General features: G+C 42.4%; 1 protein-coding gene across 1 annotated transcript in view; it reads left to right on the forward strand.

Annotated features, from left to right (window-relative positions):
• Positions 1-26,289, forward strand: part of LOC106637172 (cysteine-rich motor neuron 1 protein) — an 86,160-nt gene extending 59,871 nt beyond the window's left edge. Inside the window, exon 5 of the mRNA XM_089588797.1 lies at positions 26,271-26,289. The gene's annotated coding sequence lies outside the window, so the exon portion shown is untranslated. The remainder of the gene's footprint in view (positions 1-26,270) is intronic.
• The last annotated feature ends 407 nt before the right edge of the window (positions 26,290-26,696 follow it).

Consider the following 26,696-nt stretch of genomic DNA (forward strand, 5'->3'; position numbering starts at 1 on the left):
CTATCGTGTTTTTTGTTTTTTTTCGTTAATACTTGTCTTGAATTTTTCAAAAGTTTTAAGACGATGGGGAAAATAGAGCGGTGGTGGAATATGACGGTTGCTGCAACTTACTGCACGAAAAATTAACATAATGCGCAATAAAAATTCATGGGGATGAAGGCCGCGCGTAATTCGCAAACACCGCAGTGTGCTGTTGCCCACGTACATACACTTATATTTTGTAATTTCAGCAACGGCCCTTCTTTGTTTTCTTCAAAAAGACCGTACAGCGCAAATCTTTATTAATTTTCGTTTTTACCCGTTTAAAAGGAAACAAAAAAGGGACAAATCACCGAAACGAGCGCCATTCGAGGGGGTCGTCGAGTTAACGATTCGCGTAAAGCGTCTCGTCTGCTGTTCTCACGGACAAGTCCCTCGCGGCTTGCACACATGCGATATGGGTATACACAGCAGGACCCTGAATATACAACTAGTCGGTAAATCGTCCCCCTCCCGGGCGCGTTACATACGGGTCGCCGTTCGGTCATCCCTTTCAAGTTTCCCAAGCGATTTTCCGTCCTGCTGGACGTCAAGGTAAACTCGTCCCCCCCACCCGTTTTTTTTTCTTTTTGCGTCATTCCCCGTCTTCCTCCTCCATTTCCCTCCGATTTCCTCTTCTCTTTATTCGCGAGTGGATTTCTCGAGGGGAGGGGAAAAAAAAAGAAAAGAGGATCGAGGCACGATTTGCATGGGCGCGCGCCGATGGCCTCGGGGGCCCGAGCCATTGAGCGGTACCGGTAGCGTCGAGACACAATAATTATCGCAATAGCGCCTTTCCGCGCCTACATAGCCTACATGTACTCGTAGAAGGTTATACATGCGGAGTAAGTAAAAAAAAAAAAGAAAAAAAAAGATCAGCGAGTCTTCTCTCTTTTTCTGTCTGTTCACGGTCTGCCGAAGGCAAAGCCGGCAATTAGCGGGATATCGATCACTCGATCGAGGCGTGCACCCATACAGCCGATCCTCTTATCCTCGGCCTTTTGGCTCCTTTTTTTCCCGGCGATGCTCGGGCTCTCTCGTTATTTTTCCCTCTTCTCGCGCAGGATCCCCCCCCCCCCATGAAAGGATCTTTCTCGGTAAAATGCAAGTGCTCGCGAGCACAGTATTGTTGATCCCCTTTTTGTCGGGTAACGAGATCGTCAGGCAGTTTTGTCGCGAAAAGTAACAATTTATACCGGACAACCCGTGGTTTTTCTTTTTTTTTTTTTATACTTCAAAGAGGTCAAAAGGTTGAATTTTACCGTGTCAAAATGAATATAACATCATACAAAGGTTTAGTAAAATTTTTATTTTGATGTATAGGCTTACTGTCATCGGGGAAATTATCGACACGTGCACATCAAGGTAGACGATAGCAAACGACGATATAGAAGCCGAGATACGTCGAGATCGCTAAACTTTATCCGACGAACAAGTTTTTTTATCGGCCCACAGTATGTGTTTCGAGTGCGTTTTATATATATTGTCCAATAAACGCTCGGATGATCAATAATACACTTTTTTTTTTTTTTTTTTTTTTTCTCAGAGTACGAGTGCTCGTTGAAATCTTATCCGATGATTGCGCGTGTTTTTATATAAGATTTATTTACCAGATGATCGATAAACTAAATCACGAAACGTGAGCACAGCTATATATATATATTATGTTTAAATATTCGTGCCTCGCTGATGTATACCGTAAATAAGATTCCTTCGTTATGCATCACTTCGGAGCTACGTCGATACGACAGGATGATCAAAGCGAAAACATAATTCGATACGCCACTCTCGCGCATGTGTCCAAACAATAAACTCGGTTCTCGGTATCGCCCACTCGCACGTACATATATATACGCCTTTTCATTCAACTCATTGCACACCTCTCATCCTCCGGCTCGCGATTGTTTGGTCTATAAACGATTCTGCCTCTTAACGAGCCCGAATTACTCTTCTCGGTAGGTACATGTATGAGCTTCGATTGTTGCCGAGGCACTCTCTTCTTGTGTTCTCGCTAATGTTGTTCCACACCATCGTACATACATATATACATGTATAGGTTCGTCGACCTCTCCACTACACGTATATACACACAGTCCATTGCGTATATGCCTAATCGTTTCTCCAAAGGAGCATCATCATCATTGTTACACTATGTAATTCGAAACAATTGACGTCTGCGAAGGAACATTGATTTCGCGTCAGATCTGGTTTTTTATCGTGTCCTCCCAAACGCATTTTGACGCCTCCTCCCTTATCTTCGGCGCATCACCGCGCAACGAGGGATGCCGTCATGTATATAATATGTCCCTCGGAGCAACTTGTTGCCTCCATATACTTAATTAAGTGCCCGCCTGCGGCATCGTATATATATATATATATATATATATATATATATATGTAATGTACATACATCCAACGGAGCCTTGGCGACATTAACAAGAAAATCGCATTACACCCGGCGTCTGTGTGTCCCCTCGCTGTTGTTGCGTTCGCGTTGGCGAGGGAGAGCACCGCTGCACCAAGTGTATTACAAATCGCTTTGCATTATTCATAAATCGTGTGCATGGTAACCTGTACCCTCATCCCCATATACATTGTACATATATATATATATGATATACATATGCTCGGGAGGACGGTGAGCGCGCTTTTTACCGAAAGTCGATTGTGTCTCGAATTCAACGCCCTCCCCCCTCCCAACCGTTGACCCTCGCTTTGCTAGTAACGCAAAATAATGCAAAGCTCGCTCGGTTTGGAATCCATTGGCCCGACATCCTTTTCCTCTTCTACAGCCAACACTAGTACACGTACGCGGATGTGCTACATGCGGCTGTGTGCTTATAAATGTAAATTTTTAATCAATTTTTGCACATATGTATATGTATATATTATACGGCACGCGAGTAAGTGACGGTGCCGTTTCGTTGCGAAATCTCGTGCATATTTGACCCACTTTGTACTCGGAGTAATTTTAAATGAGCGTTTAAAACCATCGGGGCCCAGCAGCCCGTTAAATAACGAGGCTTTTCAAGAATAATTATGTATTAATTATTATTATTTTTTTTTTTTTTTTCCAATAGATATTTAAATTTTTATATTAAAATATAAATAACGAAGCCAACCTCTGAAACGCTTTTCATAAACATTACAGCGTAAAATCGCGTTGTATAGTGCGGTAAAAGCCACTCTGGCGATTATTTCTTTCCCTCGTCCCGATGCTCGCTGGCGCGATAATTTTCGAGTCGTTACCACTACGCATGCGAATGTACCTGCATAATATGTAAGTATGTATAATATGACGTACCACGACCGACGTGGAAACCCGCGGAACAAAAAGCAGGGGGGGGCGGGAGGGGGTAAAGAGGAACACACTCAACTCGCGCGGGTAGAGAGGTACATTATAGAAAAGGACCGCGCAGCCTCGCATGTCACTTTTAATGGGGGGGGCAGGGGGTAGTATGCACTTGTAAAAGCCAAGTGGGCATATTTACGATGAGGAGGCAGGTTTTGTTTGACGTTGACGAAAATATATATACACGTGACGGGAGTGACGCGTATGTATTTATACGTGCGCACATATACGTACATCGCGATAAGTGCAAATAGACTTTGCACGCACATACCTATACACCCGAGAGAGAGAGCCCCTTTCCCCTCGCGCGGCCTTCTTTCTCCGTCCCGCCTCTCGATGTGGATTCCGATTGTACACGCGGGCGTAGGGTCACTCGATCGGCTATAAATAACCTCCCCCGAGGGGTGTATAATTTACCTGGTCCCGGCTGGAGGCAGCCGACTCTCTCTCTCTCTCTCGCAGCTGTACACCTATATAAGTGCAAGCGCACGCAAGGTAAAGTGGCAAAAAAAAAAAAAAAAAAAAAAAAAAAGGCTTAAGATCTTCAGCGACCCAAATAGAGATGTATGCGTCGGATGTGCGATCGACTGTTGACCCGAGCTCGCGCGTAAAATATTTAACGCTCGCGGGAATTACAGCGTCACCGTGCGATTCTTCATAACACGCATTCCTCCGATTTGCAAGTGTACATGCGGTGGAGTGCCGGGTATATATATATACATGGTGCATAACGCGCATTCACGACTGCACGCGGGTGGTGCATGGCGTTGAATTACTTGTGCCGGGGAGGAAGCATTCAACAGGAGCCGCTCTTTTTTTTTTTTTTTTTTTTTTTTTGTTTCTTATCTTCATCGTTCGCAGCTTAATTTCACCTCTACCTCTCCATTACGTTCCCAACCGCATGCATTACTCTTCGCGCGCGCATTTCGTGCGTTTCTCCATTTGTTCCTTTATTTCCTCCCACCCCCTTTGTAGTTGCTCCGTTTTCAGTGCTCGTTTTTCCCCCCTTTTGGCTTTTTTTTCTTAAGCTTCTCTACTTTTAACCTTCCCTCCATTTCTCCGCATTTATCTCCCTTCCCTCTCGAGCAATTTATCTTTTATTCCGCACCACCTTGCCACTCGTATAGGCCCATGCAACTTCCCTTCGTTTTGTCTTACTTGAAAATTCCTCTTTTTCCACCCACGGCGCCAGTACAATCACTCAAAAATTACATACTTTTTTATTATTATTATTATTATTATTATTTCATTTTACCATCTCTAGCGTAAACAGAAAAAAAACGATGGCTCCAAATTCCAGGTCCCTTCCCTTAGGAATGCGCCGAAGCACGGTGCTCTTTTTTTTTTTTTTTTTTAATTTTCATTTTTCGCTCTTCGTCGAGCGTCGACGGCTATATTTTTGGCAGCTGCGCTTCTTTTTCATTTTCCAAGCCATTCGCGAAGGGAAAAAAAATTAAAAAAAATAAAGTTACTTTCCCAAAAGTTGGACACGATTCCGCGCATCGCGAAGAAAACGAACGAACACGAGCGAGCGAATGAATTTGTAAAGCAAACTCGCAAAGTCGGCCGCCGGCAGAGGAAAGAAAATATTCGACATCGGCAGAGCCCAGCCGCGGATGTAATAAGTAGGGGTGTATAATCCCTCGGAGGGAAACTTTCGTCCATTACATTACGTATATATACATATATAGATGGAGGTAGTCGCGCGCGCGTGGCCGACGTCGGGTTTAATAAAATTGTGATGAACGGCGGGCCAGAAATCACGAGGGAGGCCCTCTGATAAACGACGGCTCTTGATGAAGGGGTCGTGGTGCCCCGGGGTGGTACCTAACGCGGCGCGCTCCGTCATACCCCGGCAAAGCTTCGGACACCCATGTGCGCGCGATCATCCTCCGCAGATCATGCGAGTTTATTCCCGTTACTTTGTCGATCAACGAATATACTCGACAATTTCTTTACCCATCACTATTATTGATGTAAAAAAAAGGGGTGGACAATTTTTCGCAATAACATCCCTCCACAATTTCGCATGTAGAAAAGGAGAAACTGCTCTCGGTCACGTACAATATATATACGAGAGCTCGAGTATCGACCTTCTCCTCGAAGGGGTTGGAGGAGGAGGAGGAGCCCCCGATGTAATTATCCTCGCGAATTCACGAGCTGACTTCCCGAACGGTTCTCGCGTGATTTACTCGGATTCGTCGCGCAGTGACGCCAAAGTCCGCAGAGAGAGAGAGAGAGAGAGAGAGAGCGAGTTCTGCATAGACCGTCGGACTCTGGTGCATGCACGGTAAGATGATAGTTCAAGAGGTATATGTATACACCATTGCCACTTGGAAAGAGAAAGAGCGAGCTCGTGCAGGGTAATGTGTATGATATGTACCTATGTATACTTTCTGAAATTGCACAGCGGTGCGTGATGATGAGCGCTAAAAGAGAGGAGAGGGAAATCGATGCTACGTCGAGGAGTTTCTACTGTATGCTGATATAATATGCCCCCTTTGGTGCTCTCTCCTGTGTATTTTATCTGTCTGTGTGAATTGATTCTTGCCTTTTGGAGAGATAGTTCTGGGGTTGGTTTTTAAATTGAATGGTTTTATTTTTTTATTTTTTTTTATTTTAACAATGAAAATCTTTTAATTAAGCAAAATAAACGAATAAAGAGACATGTGATTAACGTTTTACACCCGGGGCTGCGGTAATTCCATAATTGGAAGAATTTGCCTCACTTGATCAATCAGATGAACCCCTCTGGCCTATTTCTCCAAAGCTCATCACAATATACTTTTTATCCGATTAATTCAATGAATCCCCCTTTCCTCCCGTCAATTCAGTATATGGTGCACAACTGGAAATTCCTTTCGAAAAACAGTTCGTTTAAAAGCCTCGCAACGATTCGCGTGCGTAATTTATGCATAAAAAATATATATTTACGACAAATAGTAACACATTAGTACAACCACTCACCGATTACACGCGAATAATCTCACCTAGTGCACCTTGGATCTAACGTGCTTACGAGCACATGCCGGGGAATTAAAATAAATCCCATCGTCGTCGTCGTGAGATTGATATTAAGCTCCTGCCTTCGCAAAAACATGTATTATATATATGTTTGGCGTATAGTCCGCACACAACAACCTCACCGGCGGCAGGTGTATGTACGTCAGTCCTTGGCTTCTGCTGCGTTGTATAAGCGGATATACGGCGCATATTACGCAGAGGTTCCCGAGACGGAACTTTATTTTTTTTTTTTTCGGGCCGACGGCGTCAAACAGTAGCTGACGTCTCGCTCTCGCGTCGGACCGGTTTTGCACGCGTGCACGTCTCACGCTTGACGAGTGACGAGGGCCCCCGGCTTCTGTGCGAAGCACATCTTCTTTCCCAAGTGGTAATAAGTATGTACAGGAGCGATTGTGCCCCTGGAAATCGAGGCAGGATGTGTACAATGTGTATATATAGCGGTGGTGTCGTCGCGGAGGACGAGGACATAACTACCGTATGTATATATATGGGTCACATTTTTCACCGATCGATCAGCGAGAGGGAGGAAACGAGGACGTCGGAGGGACAGGAAATTAAAAGCAGAAGACGGATAAACAGCCTATATATAAGGACTCCTCTTCCCCCCTTTGCTTCAGCTTACTGGAATTAATGCCATTGTGCTCCTGCCAATTTTCGATTCGTTTGCGCGCCCTTGTTCGCCCCTTGGAACAACCGAGTCATCGCCGTCTCGGAAACGCGGAGAGTATAGTCGACGTGTTTTTTCAAAAGGATATGCTGATGTTTCCTGTGGATCTTTTTTTTTTTTTTTTTTTTTTTCTTTTTCGTCCCGCTGATGTCATTTTTACGCACAAACGTTCTTCGTACCCTACATTATATATACACGCGCGGCTGGCCCGACTTTCGCCAATAACAAGAGAGAAGAGACGACTTACGATAATGGCTCTCTTTCTCTCTCGAGGCGCTTCAGAAGTGAAAATAAGAGTCGTGTCTGGCTCTTTTTTACGATACCTGTAAGAAATAAAGAAAAAAGAAAAATCCATACCGTATACGAAAATAACGACGGTGCGGCTTTTAGCGACGAGAGAAACGTAATTATGAGAGGAGGTCTTTCGAGTATCGGAGGGAGAAAGAGAGGAGGTTTTGGGACGATACGCGTGTATATGGGTACAACACGAGGGAAGGTATAAGGTATGGATTTTTGGGGCCAGGGGATACGTATATTCATGTATACTTTGACACGCGTTTGTTTAGGAACCAGTTTGGCCGCAGATTTCTCTGGGCTCTCGGTTATTTTTTGACGAAACTCAATTTAAACTCGAAAGGAAGAACCCATGAACGGCCGTGCAAACAGACCGCAACATCATCATCATTACTTCTCTCTTTCGTTCTGCCCGTCTCTCCTTCCATAGACAATATTTTACAGGAGCAACTTTTTGAATTTTACACCGCCAACCGAACAAATACACACCATCACAGCAGGATATGTCCATTGAAGTATGACAAATTAAACGGACGGGAGTGCGCAGCAGCTGTGTAAATTTTTTACCCCTTTCAACTTCAAACACGGTGTATCTACATTTCACAAAGGGTTTAATTAAAACACCGGCATATTATAAAGGTGCAGTTGAGAGTTGGAGCTTTTTAATATAAAAATCCAATTTCGTATGATACGCTCCCAAAACCAGATCGATGGACGAACGGTTCGGAAAAAGAGGAGCGAATAACCGAGTCTGATCGACAGCAGAGAGAGACCGATCTCATCAGGGCTTTTTTATTTCTACGTCATTGCCAGTTGCATCGGCCCATCAAAGTCTGTGTGCGTGTAAGTATACGTGCTCAATCAATGACACGTCGGATACGTACACCGAAAGATTGCGCCGTGCGAGTAGTGTATACGTGCACCTGTATCCGAGCGATTGCAATATTTTGACGTGCGATCGATGTCGTCTATACAAGTATAAACTGCGAAGGGGAAAAAAAAAGTAAAGCAGGTGTACCCGCAGATACGGGAATTCGTTTTTGTTTAACGCCGAGACAAAAGTGTAATGCAAGAGGGGGTACACGAGCCGAGGATGTATACAAATCGGCGGGATTATTATTCATGCGGCGCGCGCTCTTGCTTTTTCGCGTCGCCGCTGCTCTCCTCGAGAAACGAGGGCAGCTGTGTACATAATAGTATACACATAAGGTACCTGTATAGGTTTACCTCCGATGTTATTGAATAATTTAAACTTTTCGCCAAAACGAGGAGGGAGCGCCAATCGACGCGTTTCGGATTTATAGGCCGTCGATGCAAATTCGAGCGTCTATATATACATATGTAAGCTCCAGCCGTTAGTCGATCCCTTTTACTGTTATTGTAATTCCGTGAACGTTTCCTCCTGTACGGCGATGAAATCATTTTGCAATCGCTCGTACAGCTTTTCGTCGTCACCTCCATACCTCCCTCTTGTCGAATTTCAACACTAGAGGAATATACCTATACGCAAAAAGCGGTGTCGGAGTAGCTCGTCCTTTCGGTATTCGCTGAGCGGGAAACTTCTTAATTTCAAATTATCTCCTTCGAGGGAAAATTTCCTGCAGTGTCAGCTATCGTGGATTACTCTCTTTCTTTTTCCATCTCTTTCTTTGGGCCAAATTGCGAGGAATAATCAGCAGTCACTTGGGTTTTCGTAATGAGAGAAATCGAGACTCGGCCGGATTACCGGTCTTACCGTGGAGCTGTTATTTTGCAATTTTTAAAAGTGCATTTTTACATTGTTAACGTATAAGAGAAAAATACCTGTTTTTTGCTTGCAGATCATTTAAAAAAAAAAAAAAAAAAAAAAAAAAAAACTCACTCTACTCCGGTTACCGCTTTTAAAAACCATTTCGATTTTGTCAATATTTGTTTGTCGTTTCGAAACTTTTCACAATATTTATTAAACGAAATTGTTTTTCTGTTTCTTTTTTTTTTTCCAAAGTCGCTTCATTTGAGTACATCGAAGCTGCAACTAATCAAAAAGAAAATAAATAAATAAAACAAAATGAAAATCAAGTAATTAATGGAAATTGCATTGAAACAAAATGCAGTATGATATCCTGAAAAAAAAAAAAAAAAATCGGCAAACGTAAAATGAATCCAAACCAGAAATAGACGGGAAAAAACAACAGCATAACTCTCAAGAGAGAGAGCATCAAACTCTCCGTGCACACGCATACTTGGCCGAGAGCTGCAAGCCGATAAAAGTTGCACTCGGGCCTCCGACGCATCTGGCTTTTCTTATACACACACACACACGAAAGAAATAAAACGCTCTCTCGCTTCGCTCGCAGTGATGTAACGCGCAAATTCCAGAACAGCCTACACCGTAATATATATACACGTGTAAGCTTCCGGGTATCCGACGAGCTCGAACTATTAGCGGGGCAGATGCCGACGATGTGACGACGCCACTCTTTTTTTAAAAACGAAAGAGAAAAAAAAAAAAAAAAAAAGTTGATGAGATCAGTTCTCCGGGAATTAATGTGAACAATGACAGGCTATTAAATACAGAAGAGCACCGCTTACGGCTTGATCGGCGTACGGAGCCGCGCCTTCGAATCACTTGGAATGAAAATAAAATCGCGTCACGCTCGCGCGCGAGGACAAGGGGGGAAAATGGTATGACGAGGCAGAGAGAGAGAGAGAGCTTTTACAATGCGCTGATGTACGACGCGCTTTCGCGTCCCGCCTCTCTCTCTCTCTCTCTCGAAATCGGTCCATTACACGGGAGGGAAGTGCGCGCTAAGAGCTGATGGGACGAGCGTCGAATTCTATTCCAGCGCTGCGATTTTAATTACACTAAGTACCTACGTATAATGTATGTACATGCATGGACCCCATTACGAAGTCTTCATGCTGTTATGTGCGCCGCACCCGGTAATCGTCAGAGAGAAAGAGCGTATACTTGGGATAGTTATCCTTTTTTTTTTTTTTTATTCTTTACTCCATAATCGCACGCGCCAATTGAAGATGGTGGACTTTTTGTCGTCGCGTGGTATACTCACCGCAGTGATTGATGAAAAGTACCTATACGCATTGGTATAGATCGAATGGTACATGGTCGAATGACCGAGCAAGTTGTATTACACGCGCCTTTTGAGATAAAACGTGTCGCGAAGACAATACATATATACATGAGAGAATGTCACGGCCGTGCGGTGGTTTTGTTCGCGATGTATATTTACGACGCGCGGTCCCGACGCCTCGCCCATATAAGCGTTCTTTTCGGATAAATCATATTGTTGTGGGTATACATATAATTATACACTATGCGCTAGCGTAACTCATTACCATCACAGGCGACTTTGATAATGTTTTGTTAACATGATGCGCTTAGAAGTTTGTAATTTAACGAGGGAGGATTGAAAAATAAAAAAATTCATCCCTCCCCGAGGGAAAAGAAACCAAACGGTTTCCCGACAATTACTCGAGTTCACTTTGACGTACGTATGCCACGTTAGCCGTAGGTTGCGTATATAATTTACACAATTGAAAAGTCAAACAAGCTCGGGAGCTTTTCAGTATACCTAGAGCGAGTACGAGCCCTCAAAAAGGGTATACACAGGGGGAGGGGGATGGAGGGAGAGAGAGGAAAAAAGCTCTATTTCCAGAGACGCGGCGCCGTGAATCAAAATCACAATCGTTTGAAGTCCATATAAATTAACGAGGCGCTTGACGCGCGTGAAAAAGCAATTATCCTAATAGCCCCCTCGAGTACTCGGGCGGGCCCCGAGCGAACTAATGCGCAATGCCGGGCGCTATAAAGACGACGTTAAAAACACCCACCCCACACGCACACACACATATAATAAACATGTACGTGGCTAACGAACCGCTATGAGGTGCCCGAGAGTTTATAACGCGCGGTGTGTAGTCGGTGGTGTGCGACGATCAGCTGACGACGCTATATACAAATGTCTTTTTCTCTCTTAGCTGTGGAGTCCGATGGTTGCTCTGGTGCAGCTGCTGATGGCTATTAATGGGGCGGCTGTGCACGCCGATCGGTGTATACAGAGACGACGAAAATAGAGCAGCCCCGAGAAGCGCGCCAATTATTCCCCGAGCGCGTGCCATCGAGCGTTCGTATCACACCCACCCTATTTCGGACGATGTCGAGTGTAATAATATACGTATATTCTGTTACGTCTCCACGGTTTTGTGCTTTTTTTTTTTTTGCGTCTATACAGGTATTTTTTGTTCTTCCATTCGTTTTCTTTCAAAACATATACAATTTTTATTGTCAGTTTTTTTTTTGCTCCCAGTACACCGTTGTCACGTACATGTATACCTTTGTCGTAAATATCCGCAGCCCTTTTATCTCGTTGTAAACATATTTTTCTCCTTCTGACTGTCAAAAAAATACAAAGGCCTTGATATCAAGCGATACATCGGAGCGAATTTTCTTATATTTTCGTTGAATAAATCAAACGAGCGAAGGAAGAAGAAGAAGAAGAAAAAAAGGCAGAGTTTTGCGATTGCTTCTTCGTCCTTAAAAACGACCCCTCAGCGCCTCCCTCGACAATTTTTAGAGGGATAAGAAAAAAAAATAGGAGAGAGATTCCCCAGCACCTAATCGCGATCCTCCCGTTCCCCTCAGGGACTCTGCGTCCCTCGACTCTGTGTATGTGTGTGGTTGTTTCTTCATCCGTTAGAGGATATGTTTTGCATGTACAAGTGCTATCACGTGATGAGAGATAATTTTTGTGATTCGATTGGTTTGTGTGATTTGTATAAAACACATCCAATAAACCGAAAACGGGCTATACTCTAATTCAAAAAGTTAATTTATTTTTTTATACATCCAAGGTATATTATATATGTATGAAATGCTCCCCAAGATAAACAACTATTGTTTACTGAAACTCAACGACAGTTCCTTTATTAGTTTACAGCAAATGTAGCTCGTTTATAAAAATTTAACTCGATTGTTTATCCTCTAACGAGGTTCTGACGTTAAATTGTTTCGCAAACTTCCGACAGGTGAAACAATAATAAGATTATCGCAAAAGGAGTGTCGGCGAGAGCGTAATTAGTTTGCCGGGCGCACGTGCGTGTCCGAGTACACACTCACACACACGTATGGATTCAGACAGGTAATTAGAAGCGGAAAAAGTAAACTTCGATCCGCTCTGTATACAACGAGCTTTTCCCTACCCGTGTCCACCTCCCGTTTTCCACCACCACACGTTGCACTCTGCAGGGATATTTTCAATGTACATGTTTTTTTTTCCCCACTTTCGCGATAAACACACTTGATTGTCACAATAATTGTGCTCGCCAAACGATAATATACTGTTACTTTTATTTCTCCGCGAGAATGGCAGGAAAAAAATCGGGTTTATTCAAAGCGACACGCGCCCTAAATTCCATTAAAGTGCAAAGTAGATATCGCGAGTTTCATCGGCAGAGTCCGACTGTGCTCGTATACATATACAGTAAAGACAGCGCGCGACCAAAACGGGGAAAGGGAGAGAAAGAGGAGAGGCAAAACGCGCTTTTGTCAATTAAAACGAGGACAACCGCACGCTCCAAAGCCGGGCTTGACGAGAGAAGAGTTATTTTCTCTTTGTCGAGGGGAAAAAAAAAAAAAAAAAAAAAAAAAAATCTGATTTTCCCTACCCTTTACGCGAGAGGGTGTATTAAATCGCGAGCTAGACGAGAGCCCGTGTATATACGAGCTCGTACACTCTGCACAGCTTAATCGCGTTTATTCACGGGGTGGCGAAAGTTAGTTAGTCCCCCGTATACCTGTGCTCCTGCCGAGCGCAAACACACACCGAAGCATTTATGCAACGACTCGGATACTCCCTTTTTTCTCTCCCTCCCCCCCTCCTACTACTACTTAGTTTGCGTTGTTTTTTTCCGATTCGCGTCGTACACGGAGGCGGGGGAGGAGAGACCGACGAAGAACGAGGTTAATCCGAGGGAGGGCGCCCGGATATTATTCAATAGGCTCTTGATTCCGCGCGCGAGTTTCTCTGTGCATATATTGTATACTGTGTATGTGTATACACAGATTTGCATGATACGTATATATATTATACCGTGTGTACTCTGCCATGCTTTTCCGCCTCTCGTGCTCGGCTGGGATCAATATTGTTAATTCCCAACGACGGAGCGTGCAGTTTTAAGCTCTCCCTGTCCTACAATGGTGCGCCTCTGCTCTGCTTTTTTTTCCCCCTCCCCTCGAATTCTGTCGTCCGATGTATTTCAAGCTCTCGTGCGCATTAGGTATGCATCGGTTACAACAGCGTATACTCGCGATACACGCCATCGGGGATATAAAAAGAGGACAGAGGGGGGGGGGGCTAATCCCGCAGAAATAAAAGTTTCCCAATCGAGCGGCGACGACGGAGGCTCGTCATGCGAGAGATCAAACGTACGCGCCAATTTTTTTTTTTTTTTTTTTTTTTTTTCATTCGGGTCAATAGCTGATTGGGCTCTTTTTTTCGTCACCAATTCGAGTTATACGATGGGCGCGCTGGGCCTATAAAAAAAAAAAAAAGGAGCTTATAGCTTCGTTATCCGATCCTTAGTCGAGGGAGTGTATGCGCGAGCGATTCGTTGTGAAAAAGCATCGCCGATTGTCTATTCCAACGCATATCGATCCTCGCGTCGAAGGACATACTTGTGCTCCGCGTTTAAAACTCGTCGCACAGTGTATATAAAAGGTAAGTCCACAAAAGAGACATTTGTGCGTGCGTGTGTGTAGGGTTGGCTGATTGCCATCCAACAAAGTGCATCGAACGTCTCGCCACGCGTGTAAAATATAATTCGCACCAATCGTTCTTACGATGATAAATAATTTCGTCACCGCTGGGTTAATTTTCGCTCTTCTGCCAGCAGAGGAAGGGAGGGAGGGAGGGAGTTAACGAACCCGGCGGGTGTAATATCCACTCAACTCGTCTTCCCGTAAAATTGGTGACTAAACACCCATCTGACAAATTGAGACTGGATTAACGAAGCGTCGACGCTGTAGTTAGTATAGTGTTATAGTCTATATATGTATTTAATTTTCTGACAGTCCAACGTATAAGTACAGTATTCCCGTCTCAAACCTTCATTTCCGTGGAGCCTATAATATTATATTATGTAGTATTCGGCATGAAAGGTGGGCTTTGGTGAAAAGAGGCACCCACGAGCACATTTAGGCAGTAAAGGGGCGCACCACCGATTATTGTGAGTGTGCCAGCGATGTACGTACATTGAACCACCGCCAGAGAGTTGAAAAAAAAAAAAAAAAAAAAATACCTCACCGCAGACGCGACGCGGGTGTATAAAATGTACGGAGCAAACCCCCCGCATTGAGTGCACGCACGCAGACTCGAACGGAAAGAAAGAAAGGCGCTTTCTCTCAATTTTGCACTCGGGTGTGTTTTCATGTCACACGGTGTGCAGTGTCACACCTTTGTACACATGTATAGACACAACAATGGAGGAGGTGCGTTTTCTCATTAACAGCCGACGCGACGAGCTTTCCTTTCTCTCGTTACGCGGCCAACCCTGGGATACATCCCTTTGAAAAGCCAACCATCCCCTCCCCCGAGCTTTTCCGCGCGCATCTCCTTTCCCGTCTTTTGATGCGAGACAAAGCCCCCCTTTCACCCCGTTGACTTTAAAATCTTTTTTTTTCCCCTCCGCCATGCCTCATTAGAAATTAATCGGGCGCTGATGATAGCCGAAGCTGGTATCGGTACGAGCCGTGCGAGCACAAGAGGGAACCAAAAACCAAAAAATTAATATCGACGAAATATCGGTGATTGATGAAATGATAGCAGGTACATATAGGTACACACTACAACGATTCGTCCTCGTTTATATATTGTACACACGGACATATAGTGTCAACGTAGAATTTACACGGGGAGTACAGATGATGACCACCGCTATTACGTACATAATATACATGTAGTAATTGACGGATGAAACTTTCTATCGTGCGACATGAACGTACGACCACGCAACAAACGAAACACGCCGGGTATTAAAATTCCTCGTGATTAATGAAGCTCCGACCAATTGAGCGAGTCGAAACGACATTAACGTTGTTTCATATATAGGTATAACTACAAGGGGAGGGAGGGGGGGGGTGTATAATCCTCCATGTATACATTACACACTTATACAGCTCATCCGTTCTTTTCACCCATGCCTACATGTAATATTCCGGCACGCCACGGCGTACATATATATATATATAGGATATGGATACGTACGTATGGGATACGAGTTGCACGCGTTTCACGAGTTCCTGGCTAATTCAGCGACATTGCGGCCTCCGGGCATCCGGAGCGGGGCGTGCAATCTCTCCCCTGAGGGACGTGGTCCTGTGAAGGAGCTCTAGAGTTTTTACTCTGAATTACTTGTGCTTGTGCCTCTTATCACGGGGACAAACACATTATAACCTAAAATGTCTACTACCGAAGAAAATTCTCAAATGTTTAGTTCAATCTTACAACGATCCCAATATCCCACCAGAGACCAAGCCATCGTAGTCGACTCAATTGATGGACACCCGATTAGAGATTACGCCCTCGCTATGGCTAGCGTCGTTAATCCAGCAAATGTCCTCGGATTTTCTCGCATTGCCCAAAACAGAATTTGTTTCTATCTAAACAACAAAATCCTCGCTTCTGAGTTGGTAGCAAAGGAAACCAAGATTACTGTGGGCAACTCAATTCTACCACTGAGACCTTTAAACACCAAGTCTGTCAGAATAATCATCTCAAACGTTCAGCTGTGCATTCCGAATTCAATCATCGAAACAGAACTTCAAAAATTGAAAATAAAAACCGTTTCTAGCATACAACACGTCAAATCAGGACTGAATATACCAGGATTCACTCACTGGGTAAGCTTTAGAAGGCAAGTGTATATCCATCCAGATTCAGAAAGTAGTGTCCCGCCAAGTATTCAGATTGCATTCGAAGGTATTTCATACAATATCTACCTTTCATCTTCCAAAATGACTTGTGCCATCTGTTCCCATGAGGGCCACTTGGCTAAACACTGCACTGAAGGAATATCTCAAAATGATCATACAAGACACACCAGCAATAACAACCTGTCAGAAGAAATAATGAGTACCTCTAATATCACTCCTTCTCAGTACTCGCCAGAAACTCATTGCAATAACGAGGAGATACCTACCTTAAACGTTGCCTCAAACTCTAAAATAACAGGCAATCCAAACGTCACAGCTGTGCCCACTCCAAATTCTCTCAGCCTAACTCAAGACAAAATGTCACTCCAATTTGTTTCTCTGCCACTCAAAACTACAAAAAGACCCTTAACGGTCTCTTCTCAATCAGAAGAAAGTATACCCAAGCCACCAAGAAAAAAAAATACTGAGTATACAACAGACAATAAATTCCCTGCTCCAAGCAATGCTCCAATAAAGCCAGGTATATCTGGGGTAGAAGAAATTTGCTCTCAACTCTTACCAGCCAAGGACTATATTGACAAAAACCAAATCAGATACGGCCTGAACTTCACTGACATGACCAATCTCCTGCAAGAATTATATGGAAAACCTCGCTTCTCAACGAGAGAAATTGCTCTCAAACATACTCAAGATCTTGACAAGCTAAGTACATACCTTGGTGAGGTAAGTCAACTCATCCAAAATCGAAATTTGAAGACTCGGATAAATAAATATGTAAAGAGACTTTGTTCAAATACTGTCTTTGAATCCGAAGACAATGCGAGTGATAGTTCTTACACGCTAGATGATAGCCCTTCTCTCAATGTATAGCCTGCTGGTTGTAATGCAAAACTTTGATGCTGATCATAACTCGTTAAATCGCTTAACATTATTTTTAACATGTGCGTGCAAGGATGAAATTATGTACTTTAAAAAATGTAAATTATACTCTTTATATTTTTTTATAATTTTGCCGGTTGAAAGTACTCTCCACATTTTGAAACGTATAAATATATACACGATCACTTGTACCCACATGCTCAGCTGGAAGCGTATCCAAATGATCGCATATCTAAAAAATATATATTTGTACGTAAATCAATATGAATAGCCCTACTCTCGCAAGTCCGATCTATAATTCTAGTCTTAAAATACTTTACTGGAACGCTCAGAGTCTAAGCACAAAATTTCTTGAGATTAAAAATGCATCAAAAAATTTTGATATTATCACCATTGTCGAATCATGGTTAAATGCAGAACAAGAATGGAAAATTCCTGGATTTAACATATTCAGAAAAGATCGAGACTATGCGAGAGGAGGAGGTATTGCCATTTTTATAAGACAGGGCCTAGCCTTTAAAGAATTTGATGTCCACTCTCCGCATTACTCTGTAGAAATTTGTGGTTTGTGTCTCAACAATGTACATCCTAACATCAGCCTCATAGTATGTTACAGGGCACCTGATTGTACATTGTCTCAAGTTGAATGGAGGGAAGTTGTGCAGAACGTCGACAACTCCAACTGTACCATACTACTGGGTGACTTTAATGCCCATAATTCTTCTTGGAATTGTCCAAGTACTGATGCCAACGGTATTCATCTAGAAAATGCATACAAAGCTAGAAACCTCTTTCTGCACAACTTCAACTCAACTACCTACATTGACGTTCGCAGAAATTACAAATCAAATCTCGATTTAATCTTTTCCTCCCACAACATCAGAGACCAGATTAACACTGAAGTCAATGACGAGACATGGGGTAGTGATCACTTCCCTGTCTTCATAGATATCTCCATTAATAAACAATTCTTTAAAAAAAAGTCATTTAAATTGCACTCCATGCGCACAGATTGGGACAAGGTTGATAATGAGCTAGAGGGAAAATATTTATATTTTCTCTCTTCTGATTACGAAATCTTAGCACCTCACCTGAAATTCAACTCATTTATTAAAATAATCTCGGATGTTGTAACCAGCTGTACTCCAAAAAGAATAACGAGTTTCAAGCGCAAATTTACTAACCCTGCTCCTTGGTGGGACAGTGAATGTGACCGAGCTAAAAGACTCCGACGTGCTGCTTATAAAAAATATCAATTTTCTCTGGAATTGGAGGATCTTATTATATATAAACAGCGATGCGCTGAATTTAAAAGACTTCTTAAAAAAAAGAAAAAAAAAGATTTTATAAATTTCACAGAAAACCTGAATTTTAACACTGATCCATCTTACGTATGGAATAGGTGCAAAATCCTCAAAAACTGTTGGATAAATGTGAAACCTGCCCATGTTACAGAATATCTACAACCCAAAAACTTTAATTCGGCCCTAGACAAATTGTGCCCCCCTTGGGCTCAAACAGATCCAGAATACATACCAACGTGCCTTCCCAATGAATTTTTTGACGCGAACTTTAGCTTCCTCGAGTTTAACGTAGCGTTAGATGGCAAGAAGTCTGACTCCGCCCCTGGCGTAGACGGAGTCAGCTTCGAAGTCATTAAGAGACTTCCGATTAAATTTAAGCTCATTCTTCTGGATATTTACAATGAGATGTACAGCCAGGGCTTCTTTCCAGCATCTTGGAAAGACGTCTTCGTTTTATTTATCCCAAAACCAGATAAGAGTGGTCTTAGACCAATTTCACTGACGTCAGCATTTTGTAAACTCTTTGAAACTATCATCAAGAACCGTTTACAATGGTGGGCAGAAGTTCATGCTTGGATCCCAAACAGCCAACATGGCTTTCGTAAAGGCCACTCCTGTATCGATAACTTATTGAACTTCACACTATTCACTGAAAACGCATTCCAGGAGAACCAAAGCGTCCTGGCTGCCTTTTTGGATGTAGAGGGGGCCTTTGATCATATCAATATCGACATTCTGCTCCAAAAACTTGCTGACCTAGGATGCTCATACAAGATTATCAAGTTCATAAAGTTCATCACCCATGAAAGATTCATATTTTCTGATGACAAAAAACATAACTACAGAACCCTGCATAAAGGTGTCCCTCAAGGCGCAGTGTTAAGCCCACTCCTTTACTCGCTATACGTCGCTTCTGTAACCCAAAACTTACCTCATAATATGTATGTATCACAGTTTGCTGATGATCTTGCAGTAGCAATAAAAACTGATCCTCATAGCTTCGATACCTCTATCATAGAAAACCCCATCCTAACTATAGATTTAAATCTTACAAACATTGGACTCAGCATCTGTCTACCTAAATCAAAATTTATGCATTTAAACAGAAAAAAAATTACCCCAGGCCAATCCAAAATCTGTATAAAAGGCCAACAGATAATTTCTAGTGATAACATCAAATTTCTGGGTATAATTTTTGATTACCAACTCTCTTTTAATGCTCACGTAAAATATGTCCATCAAAAATGCATGTCAAACATGAACATAATCAGATTTCTCCGTGGCACCTGGTGGGGATCTCACCCAAGTACCCTCATGGGCCTTTACAAGAGCTTTATACGCTCTCGTATAGACTACGGCTGCTTCGTATACTACCCTGGGAACTCGGTCACAAAAAAAAAATTAGAAAGGATCCAATATGCTGCAATCAGATACGCCTTAGGATTTCGGAATAGCACTCCAACAAATATACTTCTCGCTGAGTCCAAGTCAGTATCAATTGAAGAGCGAACCAAATTCTTATGTCTTTGTTTTCTTGCCAAAACCTTCAGCAATTTTAACTCTGAATCTTCCACTATAATTTCACAATTTTACAATATTCATAAAAACAATTCTAAAATAAATAGGCTATCTTTCGAATGCATTAATTCTCTTCTAAGCTCTAACATGGCACTTTACTCTAATCATAACTTCAACACCTACTGCTATGACTTCACTACAGTTTTCTCAACTCTTCCAATAGATACTGACTTTGGCGCGATATTAAAATCATCATCATCCCCCGACGAAACACTACTAAATTATATTAACGCAAACAACAGTATAGCTCTCTTCACCGATGGCAGCAAAGTAAAAGACGCTCCTAGTGTCGGCTCTGCTTGCTACTGCCCACTTACAAAATTTCAAAACGCTCAATGTCTAAACAAAATGTCTTCCATCTTTTCAGCAGAGTGCGCTGCAATAAATCAAGCCCTAGACTACATACTGGTTCATAAAAACAATAATTATATAATTTTTAGTGACTCTCTCAGTGCTATAAAAAGCTTGAACTCTATCAAAACAAACATCTCAATAAATAAATTTATTCTCGATATTAAAAGTAAATATTTACAATACATACATAATAACCCCAACAACCATATAAAATTAACTTGGATTCCATCCCACATGGGATTACAGGGAAATGAATATGTCGACTCTATTGCAAAAACTGCTACTTTATCGACTGCTCCCTCTGAGCCCCAAATCTTATTTCCTGATCTATTCGAAAAATTTAAATCTGATTCTTATAATAACTCTTTTTTACAGACGAAAATTGATAGCGCTCACAAAGGCAAAATTTATTTCTTACTATACAATAATGATAAAAAAATCCCATGGTTTCACAACAAGAGTCTGACACGCTCGGTCATAGTCACGATAAACAGAATGCGCTCAAATCACCACAGCTTAGCGGAATCTCTCTATCGAAAAAACTTAATAATTGATCCAAAATGTAAATGCGGATATGAGGAAGAGAGCCTCAATCACGTTTTATGGAATTGCGATCTATATAATGTACAACGAGGAAACCTATATAATGATCTTCAAAAAATAAATATGTATCCACCTTTCAATGTCGAAAGTTTAATTGCGTCTCCAAATATTCCAGCGTGTTTAAGTATTTGTAATTTTTTTAAGAAATGCGATCTCGTAGTATAATCACCATATCAATTAAATCACAATTACTCTGTAATGAACTTCTAAATTTGTAACAAAAAATGTAAAAATTATATTTTCAATAAAGTAAGTGTTAATACCTCTTACGGGGTCCAAACACTATAATATAAAAAAAAAAAAAAATATATATATATAGGAATTCGCCGAGCTGTAGCGCCGACTTGATTGATCACGCACTTGTCCGTTTCGTGATAAATCCCTGCTCTGCTGATAGGTAATTCGCATATTGTGCGAACTATATAACATCACGCGGCATGAGACGCGTCAAAAGATGGGGAAGGGAAAAAAAACAAAAAACAAATATCATTCGCGCCATCATTTAAGTAGTGCATGGGGGATATGTATAACATATGATATATATGTAGGCACGAAGACCTCTATCGTATAATACAATATATATACACACATATGCAAATACAGCAGTGCAGCGGGAGTGTTGATAGCCCGCGGGTACCTATATATGTACGCGCTTGTGGGGCTCAATAGAGGTGTAAATGGTTGAAAAGAATCGGCTGACAGGTGACAACGCGGATAGTATATACATTGTGTATATACTACGGGCAGGGGTTGGGGGAGTCCGCGACGCCATTAATTACCCTCGCTTGGTTGTATGTAGCACACTGTATATACATATATATCATAAGGTACGAGGTGCATGAGTCGTGTGTGGCAGCCGTAGAGCTCAAACGGTTCATCCATTTAGCAAGTCGCACGCCCGAGTGGTTGGTTATACGTATATATAATTATGTGAGCGTATACATTTGCACCCATTCATTCATTCATTAGCGAGGCGAATCCATATATGCACACGCGATATCAATCAAACGCGACTGGAGCTCTTCTCTCTCTGCTCTGTGTGAACTATAGCTCCTATATATATGTGGCACACGTCATAGTCACACATAGTAGGTACATATACGGAATTGCAGATTATAGAGAAAAAGCAAGATACGGTAAATATAACGGTCCTCGTGTATACGTGTACTGATATTTTTTTTATTGTAAATTTTAACAACACTTTAGGTACAGCACACATTTGGTGGTAAACAGCTCTCTCGTCCTCTCCTGTAATTTCCAGAGTAAATGGCTCCCGCGGGAGGGAGGGAGGGAGCACCGGTGAATCAACCCGCGGTCGTTTCCCGGTAAAGCTCAGCAGCGCCGATGGCTATACATCGGGACAGACGGACCGAGTGCATTGTTGTGCGGCGTAATCAACGCCAATGGTTGAACGTGTCGTCGTATACACGGACATCGGAACCTAATCAGCTTGGCTTTTTTTTTTTTTTTTTTTTTTTTTTTATACCAATCCATCGTCAAAATAGCGCACCTATAGAACGAGAATACTCGTGTACAATCAACCAGAGCGATTTTGTTAAAAAAAAAAAAAAAAAAGACTCGCGGTTGCCAGCTGTATTTGCGGAGCCTCGGGGCGGAAAGCAAAGGAGGAGCGCGCGCGAGCGGAGGTGCGAGAGCGCGGCCCCTTTGATGTGTATTAAACGCTCGCTCGCGCGTGAATTTCGCGGGTTCGGAGGGAGGGAGCAGAGCAGCTTTTGGCGTGTATATGTATACACGACGTATTCGTAATCTGCGCTGAAACCCGGTAGATTTTTGTAAGGGAGAGGCTTATCTCTTATCTCTCTCTCTGAATGTGTATATATATATATATATATATATATATATATATATATATATATATATATATATATGCGGGCGTGCGTGTGCCAAACGAGTGAATCATATCCGGGGAGGATCACGCGATCTCTCGTGACGTGTTACCTATATTTTCATTTGTTACTATTGTTACATTGTATTAAGTATATCCTATACTTATTGTATTATAAAACCGTCAGTTCGGAAATCCCTTCTTTTGTAAAATCGTTTTCCTTTATCACCTCCTCTTGCTTCGACCTATTGTTTTCCTGAATCAAAGCCGAGAGAAGTATACCTGCACCTATCATATTATATATATTTACGGGGGAGGAGGGGGTTGTAAACGTGATTCTCACGTGCACATTTTCAAAGCCGGTGTGCGAGGAATTTTAAGTCTTTCGAATAGTCGTTTCGCGTCGTTAGTCACGGGGAAACTTCAAAGGCTTTGCGATTTTCGTGCTCGCGTAACTTATATATTTTCACATAAGGACAAGCAGAATGTACCCGCACATGTATGTTTATATCGGCGCATGCCTCTAAAGAGTGTACCTGGTGCAACCTCAAATAGTTGACAAGCTTGACGAATCATCATCCCCTCTTGCATTACGCAAACGTATACCTAATATATCATATACATTTCGGCCTAATATGCACCGAATTGATATCTATAACGTGGGTGGGATTATCCTTAGCCTCAATAAACTATTCAATTCAATTCAATTGAATCCTTCACGAGCTTTTTCCCTATCGAGCCCATCATCAGCACCACCCAAACAGCAATTAGCGTCGCGCTTTGCGCCCCCCACGCGCTGTATTGTATCAAAGAAGCCAAACAAGAGCTGACCGGGTGATGCAAGTACGACTCGGCTCCCTCGTTTCCCCTCCCGTTTTCTCAGATCAAACGCTGTTCTTTGATCTCTCGTGTGCAAAGCTCTGGCGAGCCCCTATTACTGCCATTATTACGTGTATACATCGTGTTAGTTGGTGAGGAGAAATTTATGTGGGCAATAACCATCAACCACTACATGTACAATTTAGGGCCCAGTTATTTAAATATATGTAATCTGTTGTTACGTCATAGGCAGGTGATGGCACAGGTCATCGATGCAACCGGAAACAAGAAAAGTCTCGTATATAGTATTACACTTATTGTTTTTCCTATATCACTGTTCAATAACGATATTATATACCCGGGATGAACAATACCGCACACGTATACTCGTATATATATATACATTACAGCCGAGAATCCATACAGGTGGACACAAGAGAGCTAGTCCATCACGCGGACGACCCGAATATCAGCGGGAATAAGCGAGGTCAACTTCGTATAGTGTATAATAGGCGCTGCAGCGCCGGTGTTGACCGTCCCGGGTGATGCGCCGATGGCAAACGCGGCGTCGATCCTCACAGATCGCAGATGTGGAGCTCTCGAGATATCCTTGCGTAAACCAATCGGTGACGGAAAACGCGCTCCCAGAATACGTTATTGGCCGCTGTCCCCGTTACTCTATAACCGAATACATCGATCCACATAGAAATATATATATATATAATAACGAGCGCAGAGAGAAACTATCCCGTATAAATATATATATATATATATGTATGTTATCGTGTACGCGCGTGCATGCCGAGTAATTAGACCGCCGCGCCGTGCCCGATGCGATATTATATTGTAATTTATGTGACGGACGCTCCATACGCACAGCCTTATTCCGATGGCTTCCATATATACATCTGGGTGCAGCAGCTCACGATGGACACGATCCTTGGATTCTGATCCATCTCGAGCTATCGAACACGTCCGCGCTTATTATTATTATTATTATTATTATTGTTATTGCCATTACAGGGCTGTCTAACACACACTCGATTGATGCTCCAGTTCTTCGGGCGCGTGTACGTGTGTGCGGGTCTCCGATGCCGAGTCACTTGAAAGTAATTTAACGCTCCGGCGTGCATTCTACTCGCGGCCTGGAATTCATCGCTGGCTGCTTTAATTTCATCCGTCGTGTACCGATCCGATTTTAAATCCCCCTTTTTTTTTTTTTTCTTTTTTTTTTTCTTCTTTCGTGTTTTTTTCCGTTGATTCAACCTATGCGGATGCATCGAAAAAGTTGATAACATGTCCCCATGAGCGTATACAAAATGCGTCCTTTTATGTAGGTCGCAACGGAATCGATAGAGCCGCGCAGTTGTCCCAATCGGGGAATGTACAATTAACCAAAATCACTCGTATCTCCCTCCCCCTGCAAGCTCCCGCGTTCGTATACGTCGCGGTCATTAAATGTATAGATATTTTGTTGAATTATCTAGTTTATACGCGCACTATCGTATACGTGTACCGCAACAACAACCTCCGGCGCAAAGTGATTGTTCGAATTTGCATATAAATTCGCGCTATCCATTATCTCGTTGCTCTCTCCCTCGTTGCTTATGCAAATTGGCTCGTTCGATGATTGAATTTTTCAACCGGGTCCACTCGTAACGCGATTCAATATTCATGTAACCCAAGAAAAATACTGTACTTATCTGTGTAAAAGAAGCTCAAGATAACAAAAGGATGACTCGAAGATACCGCGTCGTGTAAAAAGCTCCATCAAATGAAAAAAAAAAAAAAAAAATAAATAAATACATAAATGACAGGCCCATGTAATCGGTATTAACTTGGAAATTGACGTTTTCATCATCGCGCGGTATGACAATATTGTCGGGATTTTTCAAGTGCATGAATCGTATGTATATAGGCTGTGGTATACCAGCGGTGACTCTAAAATGCACGTGCATGTAAATATGCGAGGGTGAGAGAGAGAGAGGTACTCGCGGCAGGGCGACCACAGTGTGAATCCATTCGGCGTATTGAGCAGAATATGGGTTTTGCTGTTGCATTGTCGCGACTAGCGTCCCTTGGGGGAGGTGGGGAGCAATGAATTAGCCTCGCGGTTGGCTACACACACACACACACACACATATATATATATATATATATATATATATATATATACATACACACCCATGACACGAGCTTTCCGTATACATATCTATATGTACACGCGTGTCGTTCCGTAAATCACGAGTGCCGCTCTCTCTGCTTGACTCCGTCTGACGTGTACCGACACGCGTTACGCAGCAATACTTATAATGTATCGAAGCTTACACTTTGCGCCCCGTCACCGTACTTTTGCCTTCTGCGGTTTCGGCTTTTTATTATTCTTTTTTCCCTTAGAAAGTTGCGGGGACAGTCTTGACGTGTCGTTAAAAACCTGCGCGGTGACGAGTTGGTTTATCTTTTGTCATTCACAGTCCTTTTTCCTTCAATTTATTTTTTATACTCTAGTGGAAAAAAGCTCTTTTATATAAAATATTTCCTCCAATATATCAAAACTTGCACTATAACTCATAATTAATACTGTCTCGTTTTTTCTTTTTCAGGTGAGTCCTTCTAAAGTCCTCATTCGTGGCGTTTATCATCAGTGCGTGAGTTTTTGCAAATTTATTCAACATTTCTATAAACTTGTAGTCTTAAAAAAATTCACGAGGATCTCTTAAAAAAAATGTTAATTATTCGCAGTATACTTATAATATAATTCAAAATACAGCACAAAGATAAATACTGCGAATAATTAACATTTTACTCTCCTATTTCGTGCCAAAAATCTTCCGGTGGAGTTGCGCAAGAGAACCCAGCAGTAAACCATTGCCTCTTTACACCGACGTGCAATTAAAATTTCATGCGATCTCGTAAAAAAAAGGGGAGCGAGGAGTTTTTTTTTTTTTTTTTTTTTATTGCACGTGGGTGTTTCAGCGCGAACATGTCGCGAGGGGTTATCTTGATCAGCGACGACGCGTGTGTGTACA

The sequence above is a fragment of the Copidosoma floridanum genome, unplaced genomic scaffold (assembly GCF_036245765.1).
Source record: "Copidosoma floridanum isolate Cflo_tuat_1 unplaced genomic scaffold, Cflo_Japanese_pri ptg000007l, whole genome shotgun sequence".
Taxonomy (NCBI): Eukaryota; Metazoa; Arthropoda; class Insecta; order Hymenoptera; family Encyrtidae; genus Copidosoma; species Copidosoma floridanum.